This window comes from Ursus arctos, unplaced genomic scaffold, assembly GCF_023065955.2.
Source record: "Ursus arctos isolate Adak ecotype North America unplaced genomic scaffold, UrsArc2.0 scaffold_10, whole genome shotgun sequence".
NCBI lineage: Eukaryota > Metazoa > Chordata > Mammalia > Carnivora > Ursidae > Ursus > Ursus arctos.
In genome coordinates this window covers 15,759,539-15,777,388 of record NW_026622764.1, presented here as the reverse complement: position 1 = coordinate 15,777,388, position 17,850 = coordinate 15,759,539, and the positions used below count along the sequence as shown (strand labels likewise).

The 17,850-nt window shown below is 35.6% G+C and overlaps 1 protein-coding gene across 1 annotated transcript in view; it reads left to right on the top strand.

The window, feature by feature from the left end:
* Positions 1-17,850, top strand: part of GPC6 (glypican 6) — a 1,041,998-nt gene that overhangs the window by 685,825 nt on the left and 338,323 nt on the right. The gene's annotated exons all lie outside the window — the stretch shown is intronic.

Below are 17,850 nucleotides of genomic sequence, written 5' to 3'. Positions count from 1 at the left end.
TCCTTTTCAATTCCCCAAATCAACCTTAGCATTTGACATGTGTGATCACACCATTCTTGACGTTCCACCTTTGGCTTTCATAATACTAAAACTGTGAACTTCAATCAATCATTCATTCATTCATTCAAATACTTACCCATCCAGTGATTCAAGAAGTATTTACCTTTTACCATGGTTAGGCACTGTTTCAAGATACTAGAGATACAGCAGTAAACAGTGAACACAAGGGAGGAATCCCTGTCTCCATGGAGCTTACATTCCATGGAGACAGGCAATAAACACAGAGATACTTACAGCAATTACCAGAATAGTGTCTTTGCATACTACCTACATCTAACACACTGTTGCTGCTGCTGACCACAGAGAGAATTTGGACGGTAATACAGAGAGGAGTAGGAGATCCTCAACTACTCTTAGTCCTTCATCCTGAGTCTTACTGGTCCCTCCTCTGTTTCTACTCCCCTTAAATGGGTGTTAATGTGACTGATCTCCGTGATCCTTTTCTCTCTTCAAGTCTTTTTAGTTTTCTGGTTTTGTTTTTAATTTGTTAAACAATTGCCATTGCTACATTAGATCTTTATGACCTGTTAGCATGTTTAAGTCCTTTGAGAAACTGGACTTGTAGCTCATTGAGAGTACTAATCTCATTTTCATTTATGGAGTCCACTCATGATAAATGATGTCAATAACTTATGCATAAGGTATTTTTAAATGTTTAAAATGACATTTTTTTTTCTCTAAATGTGCATCTAATTTACATTTGTTAAAGAAAAAGTTTAGATACTGTGGACTAAAATAACATCTCAAAAAAAAAAAAGAGAGAGAGAGAGAGGGAGAGAGAGAGAGAAAGAAAAAAAAATTATCGAAAATATCACCCCCCAAACAGAGCGTCTATTTTTTATTGTTCTGGGCTCAATTTATGTCTTTGTCCACATACATTCCAAAATGCATCAATATTTTTCTACTGTTGAGTAAATAACAGCATCCAATTTCTTGCATCTCTGTTCCACTCTCAACATTGTAACAAGAATTGTCTTTCCAAAACAGCCCACCTCATATCTCACACACTCACAGCCACACTGAAGCTCTCAGCAACCTTGACCCTGACACTCACACAGAAAATGGTATCTGTCCCTTCCGGGAACGATCAAAAGCATAATTAGAGGGGCAGACCTAGTGTAATTGTCTTCATAGTTTTTGTTTCTGTCCTGTCGAAAATCATTTTGAAAAATCTATGTATGCTCCAGAACCTTTTTGAGTTCTCTAAAATGTTTATTATAGTTTAAATAATTGCAAAAGATGTAATTTCTGCTACACTGTAAATATTAACACTTAAGACAAAGCGTGACATTACTATTTTAAACATGTTCAGTGAAATAAAAATCTAAATATCTTAGCAATGTGTAATCCATTAGGATCCGTGTAAAAAGACATGAACAAGTTTTTCTTCAACAGTTGTTTTTCTTTCTCCTGAACTCATGTTATCATTCTAATCCCCCATAGAAATTTATGCTAATATATATTTATATCTTGAAAAATTTAGTAATAACTCTACCATTTCTGTGACAAATGCATATATGTAAAGCGAAATTAACCTTTGAAAAAATTTCTGTGACCATAACGCTCTAAGGGCTAACATTTTCTTCTGTACTGAATTAGCATTACAGTTATCATCAGTACTAAATTGATCAAAACCACATATATATCTTATATTCATTGATAATTAAAGTTTTAAGATAAAGTTTTGTTACAAATTTTTTCCTTTATAAAATGGTGGGATCCCCGCCTCCACATCGGTTCCTAAATCTTTGGATGAATTCTTTCTTATATAGAGAATAGTTCTGCATCAGTTCTACTCCTTTTTATTGTTATGGAGTATGTATTGAGAAACATTATTCAAATAAATGGTTAGCTAAGAATAAAAGCAATGTTGTTAGTGGAAAGTCACTCAATTCTTTGAAATTCTTCCAAGCTACAGACCAAAAATAACATAGTAGCTATCTTCAAAACTTACTTTTAATAATCTAGCAGCTGACAGTTTGACTAAGTCCTCTTTTGATTTTGTTGAGAGCAAAAATATTACAAATGATTTGCTTTGTAAAGGATCACTGTAAAGGATCTGGACATTAGAATAATTTGCTTCTCTATATGAATAATTTTTTCAATTTTTCCTAGCATCCCACCCCAATTTCAGGCCCCCAAGTACTTACACTGTAGTGCTGTGTATCATATTACATTTAGGCATGGGTGAGAAGAACATCTTTGTGACTTGTGGGAAGTAGATGGTAGAAGAGATGGCCTTGCCAGTAGGCTCGGTTTTGTCAGGTCTGTTTTAGGAAAGAATTTGTCTAGATGCTTGGAGATGTGGAAATGGATTCACATAAAACCATCTCCGCTCAGCTGTCTCTCAGAAAGGCCTCGTGTATCTTATTTAAGGCCTAGAGGATTGGAGACCAAACATTGTATCTCTGTATCTAGAAAGTGAATGGTAGCCTGAGGTTTGCCATTGGTGGGCTGACAATGGGCATGGGACTCAGGAAGGCTATTCTGAGAGTCATGCATGTTCCATAATGCATGTTCAGCAGTTGGAGAAGAAGGTACCATTTTTCTAGTCTAAGTTGACATGACTTTGATAGCTAAATTTTAGCACCTGTGATACACCTATACTTGACCAAGAACATGAGTTTGATTGGCATTGCTATTAGAGTTGTTATATATTTTGATAGAAATTTCAAAAGAAATAAAGCTCTATAGAGTAGAGTTCTCTAAATTCATTTTCCCTGTAGGACAGTAAACAGGCATCATCTGAATCATTTAAAGTAACTCATAGCCTGCAAAAACAAACCAAAATTGAAGGTAAAATAATGCATATTACAAGAGCTAACGTGTTTTCAGTTAGTCAAACATATTATGCTAACATGACTCTTCTGATGAAATCTCAGAGGAAAAAATGTTTAAAAAGTGAATGCCAATAAAAATTTAGAAAAGAAATCTTAAAACTTCCTTCAAGAAGGACTTGAAAAGATTAATTTAATTTTTCTTCCTATGTGCGATAACTACATTTAATATTCTTCTACTTTAGATGGAGATTAACATTAGAAGGGCAAGGGTAATGAAAATGCCGACAAAAAAAAAAGATAAAATCCAGTTTTTACCCATACTTAAGTTTTTCTCTATTAACAAAGTAGTATGCCTCCAGAAACTGAATTAATTCTTTAAAGTTGCAAAAGTTTAGGGGCGCCTGGGTGGCACAGCGGTTAAGCGTCTGCCTTCGGTTCAGGGCGTGATCCTGGAGTTATGGGATCGAGCCCCACATCAGGCTCCTCTGCTGTGAGCCCACTTCTTCCTCTCCCACGCCCCCTGCTTGTGTTCCCTCTCTCGCTGGCTGTCTCTATCTCTGTCGAATAAATAAATAAAATCTTTTTTAAAAAAATTAAAAATAAAATAAATAAAGTTGCAGAAGTTTAATATACAGTCCTAAAAGATACTCTGTATGCAAATGCTTAATTACCAATAGACTCTCCATAGGTAGTTTTTGGGGTTCACCCTTTATGTATTAACACTTCCACACCAATATGGAATAAGCTAATCGATTTTGTTGTTAGATTTTTATATCTTTAGAATAATATGTAAACTATGTAATAATATTTAAACACAGCAAACTCCTTGGGAACATTCATAAATTATATTTTTTAGTCATCTACAGAATTTAAGATATTGTGAGATATATCCTTTAGAGCTCAATAAAATTGTACTTAATATTTTAATTTCAGCTTTGACCTAAAACTTAATTGGTGGTTTTATATAATTCTTTTTAAATACAGGAATTAATGGTGGATGACATTCCTGGAATTTGCACTGTGAGTTGAAATAACATAAGTCTAATAGGAGTTTTCATAAGAAAATGGTATTATGGGGCATATACCCCTAACAAGGGCTCAGTGGCTACCATAGAAAGGAATGTAGGCATCCTATCCTAACCACACACATGTGGTACTAAAGTTTTCCCAATGTTTATAAAATCACTAATCGAGCAATCACATAAAATTATTTTTGCTGATAAATTAGCATGATGTTCAATAAAACATTATTTTAGTTCTTCAGAATACCTTCCTTTTTACTAACATCTGTCAGAAAGGACAGCCACATCAAGGCTATGGGATGGGGAGGGCTTCTTTGGGGGAAAAAGTTGTAGGAATGCTGGGTGAGATGTCTGGGAAAAACTTACTTTTTCTTACATTTCATCGTTCTTATTAAGTAATCACTAGAAAGTAATATTGCTTATTTCCCTTTTTTTTAATTTTATTTGAGTATAGTTGACACACAATGTTACATTAGTTTCAGGTGTACAACATAGCAATTCAACTTCCCTCTATGTTATGCTGTGCTCACCCCAAGTGGAGCCATCATCTGTCACCATATAACGCTCTTACAATATCATTGACTGTATTCCCTAGGCTGTGCTTTTATTCCCACGGCTTACTCATTTAATAACTGGAAGGCTGTATCTCCCACTCCCCTTCACCCACTGTGCCCACTTCCCACCTCCTCCCCTCTGGCTACATAAGTTTGTTCTCTGTATTTATAGGTCTGACTCTGCTGTTTGTTTGTTTGTTTGTTGATTGTTTATTCATCTGTTTTGTTTTTTAGATTCCACATATGAGTGAAATCATATGGTATTTGTCTTCCTCTGACTTATCTCATTTAGTGTAATTAATACCCTCTAGATTCATCTATATTGTCTCAAGTGGCACAATCTCATCCTTTTTTATGGCTACATGATATTGCTTATTTCTATATCAAATATGCTATAACTTACACATTAGTTTCATCCTTCAGAGTAAACCTCTTTTGAGACTGAAGAATTATTTAGGTGGCCCTGGATTATTTGGGGGAGCAATCTTTTAAACTGCCTTGACACAAGAAGATTAGAAACATTTTTATATCACTCTTCTACAAATTCTCCCATAATTCATTTCATGGACTTTTGCTTTTGTTGGTATATTTTCTTCTCCCTCACCCATCCCCAGAACACTTGGGAATATCAGAAGTACCAAAAGGCACAACCTGCCCTGTAATCCTCTGTAGACTCTTATCAAGTTGTCCTTATAAGATGTTTATGTAGGATAAAAATAACAAAAACATTAAATCGGTGAATAGTACAAGATCACTGAATTCCCTGTGCTCCTGATATTCCATTTTATGCTTCTCCTGTTCTCCTGGGAGTTTCTTATGGTTAGCCTCCCACTGGCCTTTTTTAGGTGAAATCAGCTTCTGCACTGGCACTGTGTTTCCTTCCCAGTCATTTGAACCCCAGGTATTTCTCGCCTGTTCTCTCCCTCAGCTGTGGATCTTGCTCCCTGGTAACTTTGAAATCCACCATTCATTTTCATTATAGCACCTCGAGCAGTTTCAGCACATGGTGATGCTTGTTAAATATTTATTGAAGGAACTTAAGAATGAATTCATTCATAGCCTTCCATTCCGTTAATATTGAAAAAAGAGGGGAGAAAAAAAACCTTTTCTTCATACACTACAATTGTTTTTCAGTCTCAGAACCCACTATCCTGGCCTTTTTTTTTTTTTTTTTTTTTTTTTTTTGCCTTCTTCTTCTTCTTCTTCTTCTTCTTCTTCTTCTTCTTCTTCTTCTTCTTCTTAATATTATTATTATTATTATTATTATTATTATTATCTATTATTTTGAAGTGTAGAGTCACCACTGGCTTCTCTTGGAGGATCTCTTCCGAACGAGTTTCCCCCCCATGTCCACAGAAATTTCCAAATTTAATACTCTCTTCTTTGCTGATGACACTCCATGGCTCAAGTGTCAGCCAACGGATTAGAGGATGGCCAAACTAGTGTTGTAGAATTGCCCCTAAACTTTTTTTCCACCTTAGGACTTTTTATGAAAAGGTCCATGTTGGTACTTTGCAGGATGAAGTAAAGAATGGGAATTTTCCATAGAAATACTCTGGTGCTTTGAGCCATGGGGGTTCTCATGTAGGGTTCATCAGGAATTAAGATAATGGGAATCTCTGTGTGTGTGCACAACGATATTATCCATAAACTAGATAACATCAGTGCTACTGCCAGGGAGGCATATCACTATTCATGGGGAACTGTTGATTGATAGATAGATAAGATTAACACAAATTTCATATCCATGTGTTATGCATCAAAAATTACCAAAACACAATATGGTGTTTGTCTATTTTCCTGTATCCATCAGACATATTTTAATATTATTCACCTCCCACCATATGCCAGCTCCTTATACTAGGCGTTTAAAGTTATACATGTTCATTAGAAAATGAGTGATTTGGTTTTACATTGTTGAAAATGCCACATCTCCTTACTTTCAGGGCAGATTGTGTGTCTTCCAGAGCAGAAACATTATAAATATGTTAGTTCCACTGTACAGAGGCTGGAATTCATAGCTTTTACCAAAATGGATTCTCACGTCAATGACTCATATTTAAAGAACCTGCTAAAATATTTCTTCTAAATGAAGTAATATTTGAACTGTAATTTCTAACTGAGGAAGACAACTATTCCCTGATGAGACACTTAGGGATCTTATTTTACATTCTGCATTCACATTTGAAAATTTACATTTGGGTAAAGTTTAGAATGTCAAGCAGACTGCACAAATAAAAGGCAATATCACCAAGACCTCATGATGATAGAGCAAAGTAAAATTAAACTGATGTTGTGGTTTATTGGGTAAACACGTCAGAAAGCCCTCTGAAATATGTATTTAACTAGTAGAAGAGCTATTTTTTCTCATGGATAAAAAATCTCCAGTCTGTGTATGTGTGTGTGTTTGTATGTGTGTGTGTAATTTATTTAAATGCTATTTGGAACTGCTCCAAAATGAATAATAACATTCATTTACTAACTTCTGCGGCAGTTTTATTTATGCTTTGAAGAATAAAAAATTAAATATGGGGACTGGATCTAGGTAACATTGAATATGTGACATTATCTGACAAGCACTAATGGGGCTGCCAAGAACTGACATAGACCTTAACTCACCTTGCTTCCCATGGCCTGATTTTGTTTTTAAGTGTACATAGCATTGGTGTTCCTTACACTTGGTTTTGAAAATTCTGCAGCTCCAGCTATTAGGTATGCAAATTAGGTCTGTTCCTTTTCTCCCAGACCCAACAAGTTCAATCATTTTACGGCTTGCAAATGTTTCATAAGCCTCATGCTTTTCTAGGGGGGTTTCTAGCTAATAAGTAAATTACATTTTTAGAAATAGGCTGAATTTTTATCATGATGGCAGTACAAATATTCGTCATCCATATAGGGAATATATTTCCTTCAGGCTCTGATTTGCAATTCATGATTGCTTCCTGTCTTATCCTTGTTCACTCTCGATGGTACAAGATGGAGAGAAGATGGTTTTAGAGCATACACATTTTAATCAACATTCAAACTGAATTGGACAGCCTAAAGGTTTTCTCTTTGTATACATGGTAAATCACTCCACCAAGCCACCATTAAGTAACAGGTGAAATAATAGGTGACCTTCTCGAAAGAAAGTGTTAAAATATCATTAAGGTCATGCACATCAAACTTATTTTGGTATAATGTAATTCAAGGTTAGTATAATTTAAACAATTTTTATATAACCACATGCCTAATAAAGCCCTGGTTAGGTGATAAAGAATTGTCTCTCTAGCTCAGTAATTTCTCTGTACAAATATGGTAGTAGGAATTTGTTAAAGGCACTTCTATCTCTCCTTCAAACAGCTTCACTGAGATACAATTTATATACCATAAAGTTCACTGGTAAATATAAATGGTATTTAAAGTGTAAATGTCAGTGGCATTTAGTATACTTACAGTATTGGACAGCCATTAGTGTTTCTATAATCTAATTGTATAACATTTTCAACACACAAAAAGAAAACTTGTACCCATTAGTAGTCACTCTCCATCCCCAACCAATGTTTCTTCCACTCCCTTACCCCAGCCCCTGACAACCACTAACCTACTTTCTGTCTCTACAGATATGTCTGTTCTGGACATTTTGTAGATACATGGAATCACCAATATATGGTCTTCAATGACTGGCTTAATGTTGTTTCAGAGTTCAGCAATGATGCAGCATCTCAGAATTTCATTCCTTTTAATTGTTGAATAATATTTCACTGAATGGATATACCACATTTTGTTTATCCTTTCATCAGTTGATAGAAATTTGTATTGTTTCCGGGTTTTGGCTATGATATTTCTATAAGCATTGTGCAAATTTTTGTATGGTGTATATTTTCACTTCTTCTGAGTACATAACTAGCAGTAGAATTGCTGAATCTTTTGTAGTTTTATGTTTCCACAGTGGCTGCCACTGTACATTCCCATCAGCTATGTATGAGGGTTCCAATTTCTCCACATCCGAATCAATGCTCTTTATTATCTGTCTCTTTTGTTGTAGCCATCCTAGGGTGTGAGTGATATCTCAATTTGATTTTCATTCTCTAGTGACTGATGATGTTGAGCATTTTTTCATGAGCTGTTAGCCATTTTATATTTTCTTTGGAGAAATGTCTGTTTAAGTCCTTTGCCTATTGTATAATTGGGTTGTTTGTCTTTTTGTTGCTGAGTTTTAGGAGTTCTGTATGTATTCTAAATACAAGACCCTTATCGGGTATATAGTTTACAGACATTTTCTTCCATTTGTTAGGTTGCCTTTTCACTTTCTTGGTAATGTCCTTTGATTCACAAAAGCTATTAATTTTAATGAAGCCCAATTGATTTCTTTTTTTTTTTTTTTTTTTTTGGAGTCATATCTAAGAATCCGTTGCCAAATCCATGATCATTAAGATTTACCCTAAACAGGGGCGCCTGGGTGGCTCAGTCGTTAAGCATCTGCCTTCGGCACAGGGCATGATCCCGGAGTTCTGGGATCAAGCCCCGCATCAGGCTCCTCTGCTGGGAGCCTGCTTCTTCCTCTCCCACTCCCCCTGCTTGTGTTCCCTCTCTCACTGGCTGTCTCTCTCTCTCTCTGTTAAATAAATAAAATCTTAAAAAAAAAAAAAAAAAGATTCACCCTATACAGTTTTTTCCAAGAGTTTCATAGATTTTGCTCATATTTAGTTATTTATCCATTTTGAGAAATTTTGGTGCATAGTCTGAGGTCAGGTCCAACTTCATTATTTTTCATGAGGATATCCAGTGGTTCCAATATAATTTGTTGAAGACACTATTCTTAACCCCATTAAATGATCTTCACACCCTTGTAAAAATCAATCGGCCATAAACGTATATGTTTATTTCTTGTCTTTCAACTCTATTAAATTTATTGATTTAAATGTCTGTCTTCATGCCAGTACCACAGCATTGATGATGATGGTGGTGATGATTATGATGGTAGTGGTGGTGGTGATGATGATGATGATTGTGAGAAAACACATATCTACCTTCTTAACAAATTGTTAAATGTTTGGTATGTATTGCTAACTATATGAACATAGTTGCACAGAAGATCTCTAGAACTTTTTCATCTTGCATGACTGAAACTCTATATCCATTGAATAGAAATTCCCCATTTCCCTCTCCCTCACAGCCCCAGCAACCACCATTTTGCTTTCTGCTGCTATTTGACTACTTTAGATACTTCATGTAAGTAGAATCATGCAGTATTCGTCTTTCTGTGACTGGCTTATTTCACTTAATATAATGTTCTCAAGGTTTATCCATGTTGTTGCATATTGCAGGATTTCCTTCTTTTTTAAGGGTAAATAATATTCCATTGTATGTACATACCTCATTTTCTTTAGCCACTCATCAGTCAATGAATATTTAGGAAGTTTCTACCTCTTGGTTATTGTGAATAATGCTGCCATGAACATGGGAGCACAAAATTCTCTTCCAGAATACATTTCCAACTTTTTTTGAAGAAATACCCAGAAGTGAGATTGATGGATAGTACCACTGAGTTTTGGTAACTTTAGCTTTGTAGCAAGTTGTAGTACATTTTGAAATCGGGAAATGGGATTGCTCCACATTTGTTACTTTTTTTCAAAATTGTTTTGACTATTTGGGTCCCTTGCAATTCCATACAAATTTGAGGATTGTCTTTTTCATTTCCTCAAGGAAAAACTGTTCAAATTTTGATGAGATTTGTAGTAAATCTGTAAATTATTTTGAGTAGTATCACTATCTTAACAGTATTAAGTCTTCCAGTACATGAATGGAGGATATCTTTCCATTGATTTAGGTCTTCTTTAATTTCTTTCAACAATGCTTAATAGTTTTCGGTTTTCAAATTCTATCACCTTTTTGGTTAAATTTATTCCTAAGTATTTTATTTTTTTAGACACTATTGTAAGTGAAACGGGTTTCTTAATTTCCTTTTTTAGTTTGTTCATTGCTAGTATTAGAAACTCATTGGATGCTTAGGTGTTGATCTTGTACCCTGAAACTTTGCTTAATTCATTTATTAACTCCAGTAAGGTATTTGTGTGTGTGTGTGTGTGAGAATGCTTGGGATTTCCTATGTGTAGGATCATGTTTTCTGTAAATAGAGATCGTTTTAATTCTTCCTTTTCAAACTGGCAACTCATTTCTTTATCTTGCTCAATGACTCTAGCTAGAATTTCTGGTACTATCTTAAACAGCAGTGTTGAAAGCAGACCTTCTTGTCTTACTCCTGATCTTAGAGGGAAGTCTTTCAGTCTTTCACCATTGAGAATGATGTTAGCTGTGGGTTTTTCCTAAATGCTCATTATCATGTTTAGGAAGTCCCCTGCTAGTAGTTTCCCATTTGCATTTATTATGAAGGCGTGGTGGATCTTATCAAAAGCTTTTTCTGCGGGGCGCCTGGGTAGCGCAGTCCTTGAGCGTCTGCCTTCGGCTCAGGGCGTGATTCCGGCGTTCAGGGATCGAGTCCCACATCGGGCTCCTCCGCTGGGAGCCTGCTTCTTCCTCTCCCACTCCCCATGCTTGTGTTCCCTCTCTCGCTGGCTGTCTCTATCTCTGTCAAATGAATCAATAAAATCTTTAAAAAAAAAAAAAAAGCTTTTTCTGCAACTGAGATTATCATGTGGTTTTCCCCTCCCCCTTTATTCTATGAATAAGATTTATTATATTGATTGATTATTCTTATATTGAACCTCCCTTGCATTCCTGGGATAAATTACGCTTGGTCATGGTGTATTATTTTTTTAAATATACTGTTGAATTCAGTCTGCTAGTATTTTGTTGAGGATTTTTTCATCTACATTTATAAACAGGTATCAGTCTATGGTTTTCTTTTCCTACTGTGTCTTTGGCTTTGGTATCAAGTAATACTGGTCTCTTAGAATGAATTAGGAAATATTCCTCATCTTCTATTTTTGGAAGAGTTTAGGAAGGATTTTTGTTAATTCTTCTTTAAAGGTTTGGTAGAATTCACCAGTAAAGCCATCTGGTCCAGGGTTTTTCTTTGTTGGAAGGCTTTTGATTACCAATGCAATCTCTTTACTTATTATAGATCTATTCATATTTCCTAATTGTCCACAATTCAGTCTTGGTAGATTATGTTTCTAGTAATTTATCTATTTCATTAAGGTTATCTAATTTGTTGGTGTGTGTATTAGTTTCCTGGACCACCATAACTTACTGCCAGTGATTTAAAACCACAGAAATTCATTCCCACACAGTTCAGTAGGCCAGAAGTCTGAGATCAAGGTGTTGGCAGGACTGATTCTTTCTAGAGGCTCAGAGGGAGAGATGATCCCACACCTCTCTCCTAACTTCTGGGAGAAGAAGATCTCAAATCAATAACTTAACTTTATACCTTAAGGAACTAGAAAAAGAAAAGCAAACTAAAACCAAATTTTTTTTTTCTCCACTCCACTCTAATCTTCATTATTTCCTTTCTTTTGCTAACTTTGGTTTTAGTTTGCTTTTCTTTTTTAATTCATTCATGTACAACATTAGGCTATTGATTTGAGATATTCTCTTTTAATGTAGGCACTTATGGCTAGAAGTTTTTGTATGTTTATGTTTTCATTTTAATTCATCTTAATATTTCCTAGTGATTTCTCTTTTAACCTGTTGATTATATAAAAGGGTGTGGTTTAATTTCCACATATTTGTGAATTTTCTAGTTTTCCTTCTGATACCAATTTCCAGCTTCATTCTATTATAGTCAGAGAAGAGACTTCATATGATTGCAGTCTTTATAAATATCTTAAGGCTTGAAGTATAGCAGTAACTTTTTCCTGAAATTTAGCAGTCTCTTTCTTTATTAAGCACTCTCCTGGCTGCTGTTTTTTTGTTTTTGTTTTTAATTTAAATTTCAAAGTTCTGAGAATGCTGATTCTGTCATTTTTTGCTAGTTTAATGGTTGCTTCAATAGAAGGACTGATCCTCAGCATTCCCCACTCCCGCATTTCTGTGATGTCATCCATCTCCTGTGATTATCTTACTGATATCTGTTACATGGCTTTCTTCAGAAGCCTTCCCTGGCTACTCCTACTTCTCAGTTCTAAAGTAAATGCCCTTTCATGGGTACCCTTTCCACTGCATTTCCCTGAGACACACATTTTTTTCCCTGAAATTAATGTATTCTGAGAATCCTGACACTGGTATGAGATGTCTTTATTCATCCCCCTAAATGTTGGATAAATGAAACTCGCATGACTGAACAAAGAAGAAACAAATTTAGGTTCTCATGAAGTTCCTCAAAGCCTCTTTACAGGTTATAGATTGTTTAAAAAAAAATTAAAATTACTCAATATGAAACTACTTTGAATGTAATGTAATCATTCTCAAGGACCTCAGAAGGCACTTCAATTTCATGATATATTAAGATGATGAATAGACACATCTCATCATTTCTTATAACCGTAGGTTAGAAACTGGAGAATGGTATGGCCTCTTGCTTAAAAACACATTTTTAATTTATTCTGGTTAAATAGTTTACTTACATTAACTTGTTTGTCTTTTGGGAGCAGGAGACAAATGGGTTTATTTGATTATTTTGGCTATATGATTTCCAGAGAAATAAGCACTCATTAGGTATATATTCATTGTGAATAAACACAGATTTATAACTTTCACATGTTTTCTTGTTTTCCAAAAATATTTTAAGTGACAGAGTTATTTTACATGGGCTACTACTAACTAGAGATTGCTAATATGAGCATCGATGTATGAATGTTGGTCGAGTTACAAAATATCGTACATATATTAAAGACCCAAAATGAATTACTATTATATGGGTAAGGGCATCCTATGCCTCAAATCACATTTAGAAATGTAAAAATTACTTGCTATAACATCCTGATACACATGAGGAGCCAGGTAGATAAGTCTTAGTCCTCTGTCCCAATACAGCTTTATTAAGGGTTCTTTTTGTATTTCTTGCCCTGTTTCAATGTATCTTGCTTTAACGTTTTAAAAAAGAAACACAAACAACAACAAGAGAAAAGCACAAGGTTGCAAACTAAGAGCTCAATTAGTTTTATGTTATTTTATTTATTTTTCTGTTATTTTACAAGAAATCTTAGTTATAAATTGTATGATTACTAAAACTAGTCAATTATAATACCAACTATAAAGTGATTATTAATGTCATTATATACAAACAGCTTAAAAGAAGTTAACAGAAGGACTAAACCCAAGATGCAAGGAATTGACCCATCAACTGCACTCTTGAGCCTTTATCTCACAGAAATGGAAACTTACATTCAACTCACCTGTGCATGAATGCTCATAGAAACTTTATTTCTAATAGCCAACTACTGGAACAACCCAGATATCCTTCAGTGAATGAAGAGTTGAACAAATCCTGTTATATCCAAACAAAGGAGTATCACTCAGGAATAAAAAGGAATGAGGTATTAATACATGGTACAACTTGGATGGACCTCAAAGGCATTTTGCTCAGTTTTGTAAAAAAAGTGAAGTTCAAAAGGCGACAACTATGTGACTCCATTTACATAACATTTTTGAAATGATGAAATTATAGAGATGGAAAATAGATTATTGCCAGGTGACAGGAACCAGGGGTAGGGTGGAGGTAACACAAAGGAGTTCTTTTGTGGTGATGAAACGTTCTTTATGTTGGTTGTGGTATTGTGACACAAATCTGTATATGGAATAAAATTGCACAGATGTGTACAGATATATGCACACGCACATATACACACATGCACGCAAATGAATGCAGGTTGAAAAAAATCATGAAAACTGAATAAGGACTATAGACTAGTTCATGGCAACATACCAAGGTCAGTTTCCTTGTTTTGATATTGTACCATGGCTATTTTTTTTTAAGATTCATTTCTTTATGTTAGAGAGACAGAGCATCAGCAGGGGGAAGGGCAGAGAGCAGGGGAAGAGAGCGTCTCAAGCAGACTCCAAGGTGAGTGTGGAGCCCGACACAGGTCTCGATCCCATGACCCTGAGATCACAGACCTGAGCCAAAATCCAGAGTCAGATGCTTAACCAACTGAGCCACCCAGGCACCCCGTACCATGGCTGTTTGAAATGTCACCATCAAGTGACATTGGTGAGTGAAGGGTACCCAGGTCTCTACTATTTTTGCAGCATCTCATGAGTCTATGTTGATTTCAAAATAAAAAGATTTTTTAAATCACTATAGCACAATTATAACACACTATTAAATATTTAAAAATAGAAATATCCCTCACACAACTGGCATTTAAAGCAACCTTCTTTTCAGAAGCTTACTTCTAAAAGTCTTCAGTTTGAAGTGATGATTTTTTTTTTATTTTAATTCACACATGCAGTTATGTCAATTCAACAAATATGGGTCTGTGAACATGAAAGCTTAAACTTTGATCCTCCACACTCCATTTTCTTCTTCTTCAAATGCCCTTTCTTCGACCAGGAGGGATGTCATTTCCCAAGGTACTGAGAGAGCCACATTTAACTTGAACAACATTGTTCTTTTGCGTTATTAAGGCTGTTCAATTTTCTCTGTTGGTTGCTACCCTGAGTTGGAGATGCTTCTAAAATGTCAGACTGAGAAAACTGTACTGGTTCCAACACAATTTAAAACAAAACCAAAAAAAAAAAAAAAAAAGCTTTGGAATTAACGCAAGCAGTAATTACCTTTTGAAAACAAACTTAAAAGGTAACAATTGAATGCTAAGATGTATAAAACTATCTGTCTTTTTTTCTTTGAATATCAATGTAGCCAAGAAATTGAGAAACACAATGGAGAGTTCAATTCAGAAGCATCTATTGAGTACCTGAGTCAGCATCACAATGCCTTTGAAGGATCCGCACGTTTTGCAAAGCAGTGCGGGTTAGGATGACAGAGTCCACACTGCCTCAGAGATCCCTAGTATTGACAAATGCTCCTAATTTACACTGGCACACTGAGCGAGAAGAAGGAAAAGCACTGTGCGATACCAATAGCCAGAAAACCAAAAATCCAACAGTCACAGGAAGAAATTGCTTAGCCAGCTCGGCTGAAAATAGGGTTGGTCTCTGGAGAAAGGCGTCAGGGTCAGGACGGAGGTCAGGAGGCTATGGAAAACAAAAACCTACAGACACAAATTTGTAGGACCGCCACCATGTCAAATAAGTAAAACGCATAAGAATTTGGAATTCCGCATAAAATCCTATATGGAGAATACAGGTTTATTTTCTCTATTTTCTGTGAATGACTTGGGGTACAAGTGGATAAAAGAAAGTTTTAAGATAATATTGCTCAGGTTGGATGAAATTTGGCATTTTCACAAACTAGCCTAGCTGGAGGAGATGATATTGTGACACAAATGTGTGCTCAAGTTACAAGTCACCAGACTCCTCAATTTTGTTCTCATGGAGTTTTGTTTGTTTGTTTGTTTCATTCTGTTGTTGGAAAATAAGTTGTAAAATTTATGGATATTAAACCATTCTCTAAATATCTTTGTAAAGTAAGGCCGATTATATTTTACTGCACTTCTTGATTTGGTACTTAATGTGCTCACTTTGCGGTGTTCATCGTGTTCATTCTATTTTAGTAAAGCCAACATTAAACTACAAGGAAAAGTAAAAATCAAAAAGATATTACTTTGAGTGCATAAAAAGTAAGGTGATTAATGGATAGATAGAAGGATGGGTGAATATAGGAAAGAGCAAATATAGGAAAATGTTAAATGGAGAATCTAGGAGTGAGCTATAGGTGTGCATTATAACAGTCTTTCAACTTTTCTGTGTGCTTGACAACGGCTATAAAATTTTGGAAAGAAAATGCAAAAAAAAAAAAAAAGAACAACCTGAATTTTCAGTGCCTAACTAAATAAATAGCTTCGTTTTCTGAAACAATGTATTTATTAAGGGCTTTGTCCGTATACATCATAAAAGTAAGAGAATGTTACAAAAAACAAAGGCTTGCATTCAAAACTTCAATTGTGTAGAAAGACAAATGCCATATGATTTCACTCAAGAGTGGAATCTAAAAAACAAAACAAGTGAATAAGCAAACAAAAAGCAGAATCAGACCTCTAAATACAGAGAACGAACTGATGGTTGCCAGAAGGAGGATGGTGATGGGCGAAGGGGAATGGGAGGTACAGGCTTCCAGTTTTCAAATGAATAAGCCAGAGGGATGGAAGGTACAGCTTAGGGAATATAGTCAATAGTACCGTAATAGTGTTGTATGGGGACAGATGGTGACTATATTAATGGTGAGCACAGCATAAGGTGTCGAGAACTTGAATTTCTATGTTGTCCACCTGAAACTAATATAAATTGTGTGTCGGGGCTGTCGTTAGGCGTCTGCCTTTGGCTCAGGGTGTGATCCCGGCATTCCGGGATCAAGTCCCACATCAGGCTCCTCCCCTGGGATCCTGCTTCTTCCTCTCCCACTCCCCCTGCTTGTGTTCCCTCTCTCGCTGGCTATCTCTGTCAAATATATAAATTAAATTGTGTGTCAACTAGACTCAAGTTAAAAAACTAAAAACAAAATTCACATGTGGTTTCTAGGTAAAGAATAAAATGGCAGAGATTGGCTCTCATAGTGGAAAGTACCTATTTATGCAGAACTACCTGTTATGGTCTCACCTTTACACTGATGTTATGCTTTGTCAGTATCGACATGTTCTTGACATGGAAATGCCACCTGTGGGCCCAGGTCTGTCTGATAAGACTGTAGATCCAAATAATTCAAGTTAGGCTTGTTCTCAGATCTGGAACACAGGAACAGCAACGTGTGGTTACTTGACTAAGACACCAAAATTATGTGGGACCAACCAGATAAATACGGTAAGAATTTTGTATCTAGTCATAAAAAGAGCCTTCTGTATTTTTTTTCTGTTGTTGGTTCATGCTGTTTTAAATAATCTTTCCTCTTGAAGTCAAATTCGAATTTTCAATGAATCTAAAAAAGATTTTATTGGCTTAGAATTGATTAACTTAGAAGCACCTCTGCTTTTCTTATTCAGGGCAAATGCCACGCCGTTGCTGATTAATAGATTCTATGAAGCACTGCAAGGATTTCTCCCTACATTCAACCCTGGGTCCATTTTCTGCAAAATTCCCAGAACTGCAAACCTTCAAATGCATGAAGACTGCCTTAGCAGTTCCATTGCTTCTAAGCAGGCCTGGATCGGATCTTAGAAATGCCAGACAAGTTGATATTGATCCTTTTTAAAAAGTTAGATACAAAGGAAGTAGATCTGCCAGCCTCCTTTAGAAACGGGGTCAAATAACCAGTTGGAAAATTTTCGAAAGGTGTCACATTAAACTTTAATCATACCTACATTTTTATGGAGCTTTTAACTTTGCAAATTGCTTTCACATGCGTTCTCTCATTTCACGTTCTATTGCAGTGAAACAGCGTCCTGGTTTTAGGGCTGAATTACCATGACACACATATCAAAATATGGACGGGGACAT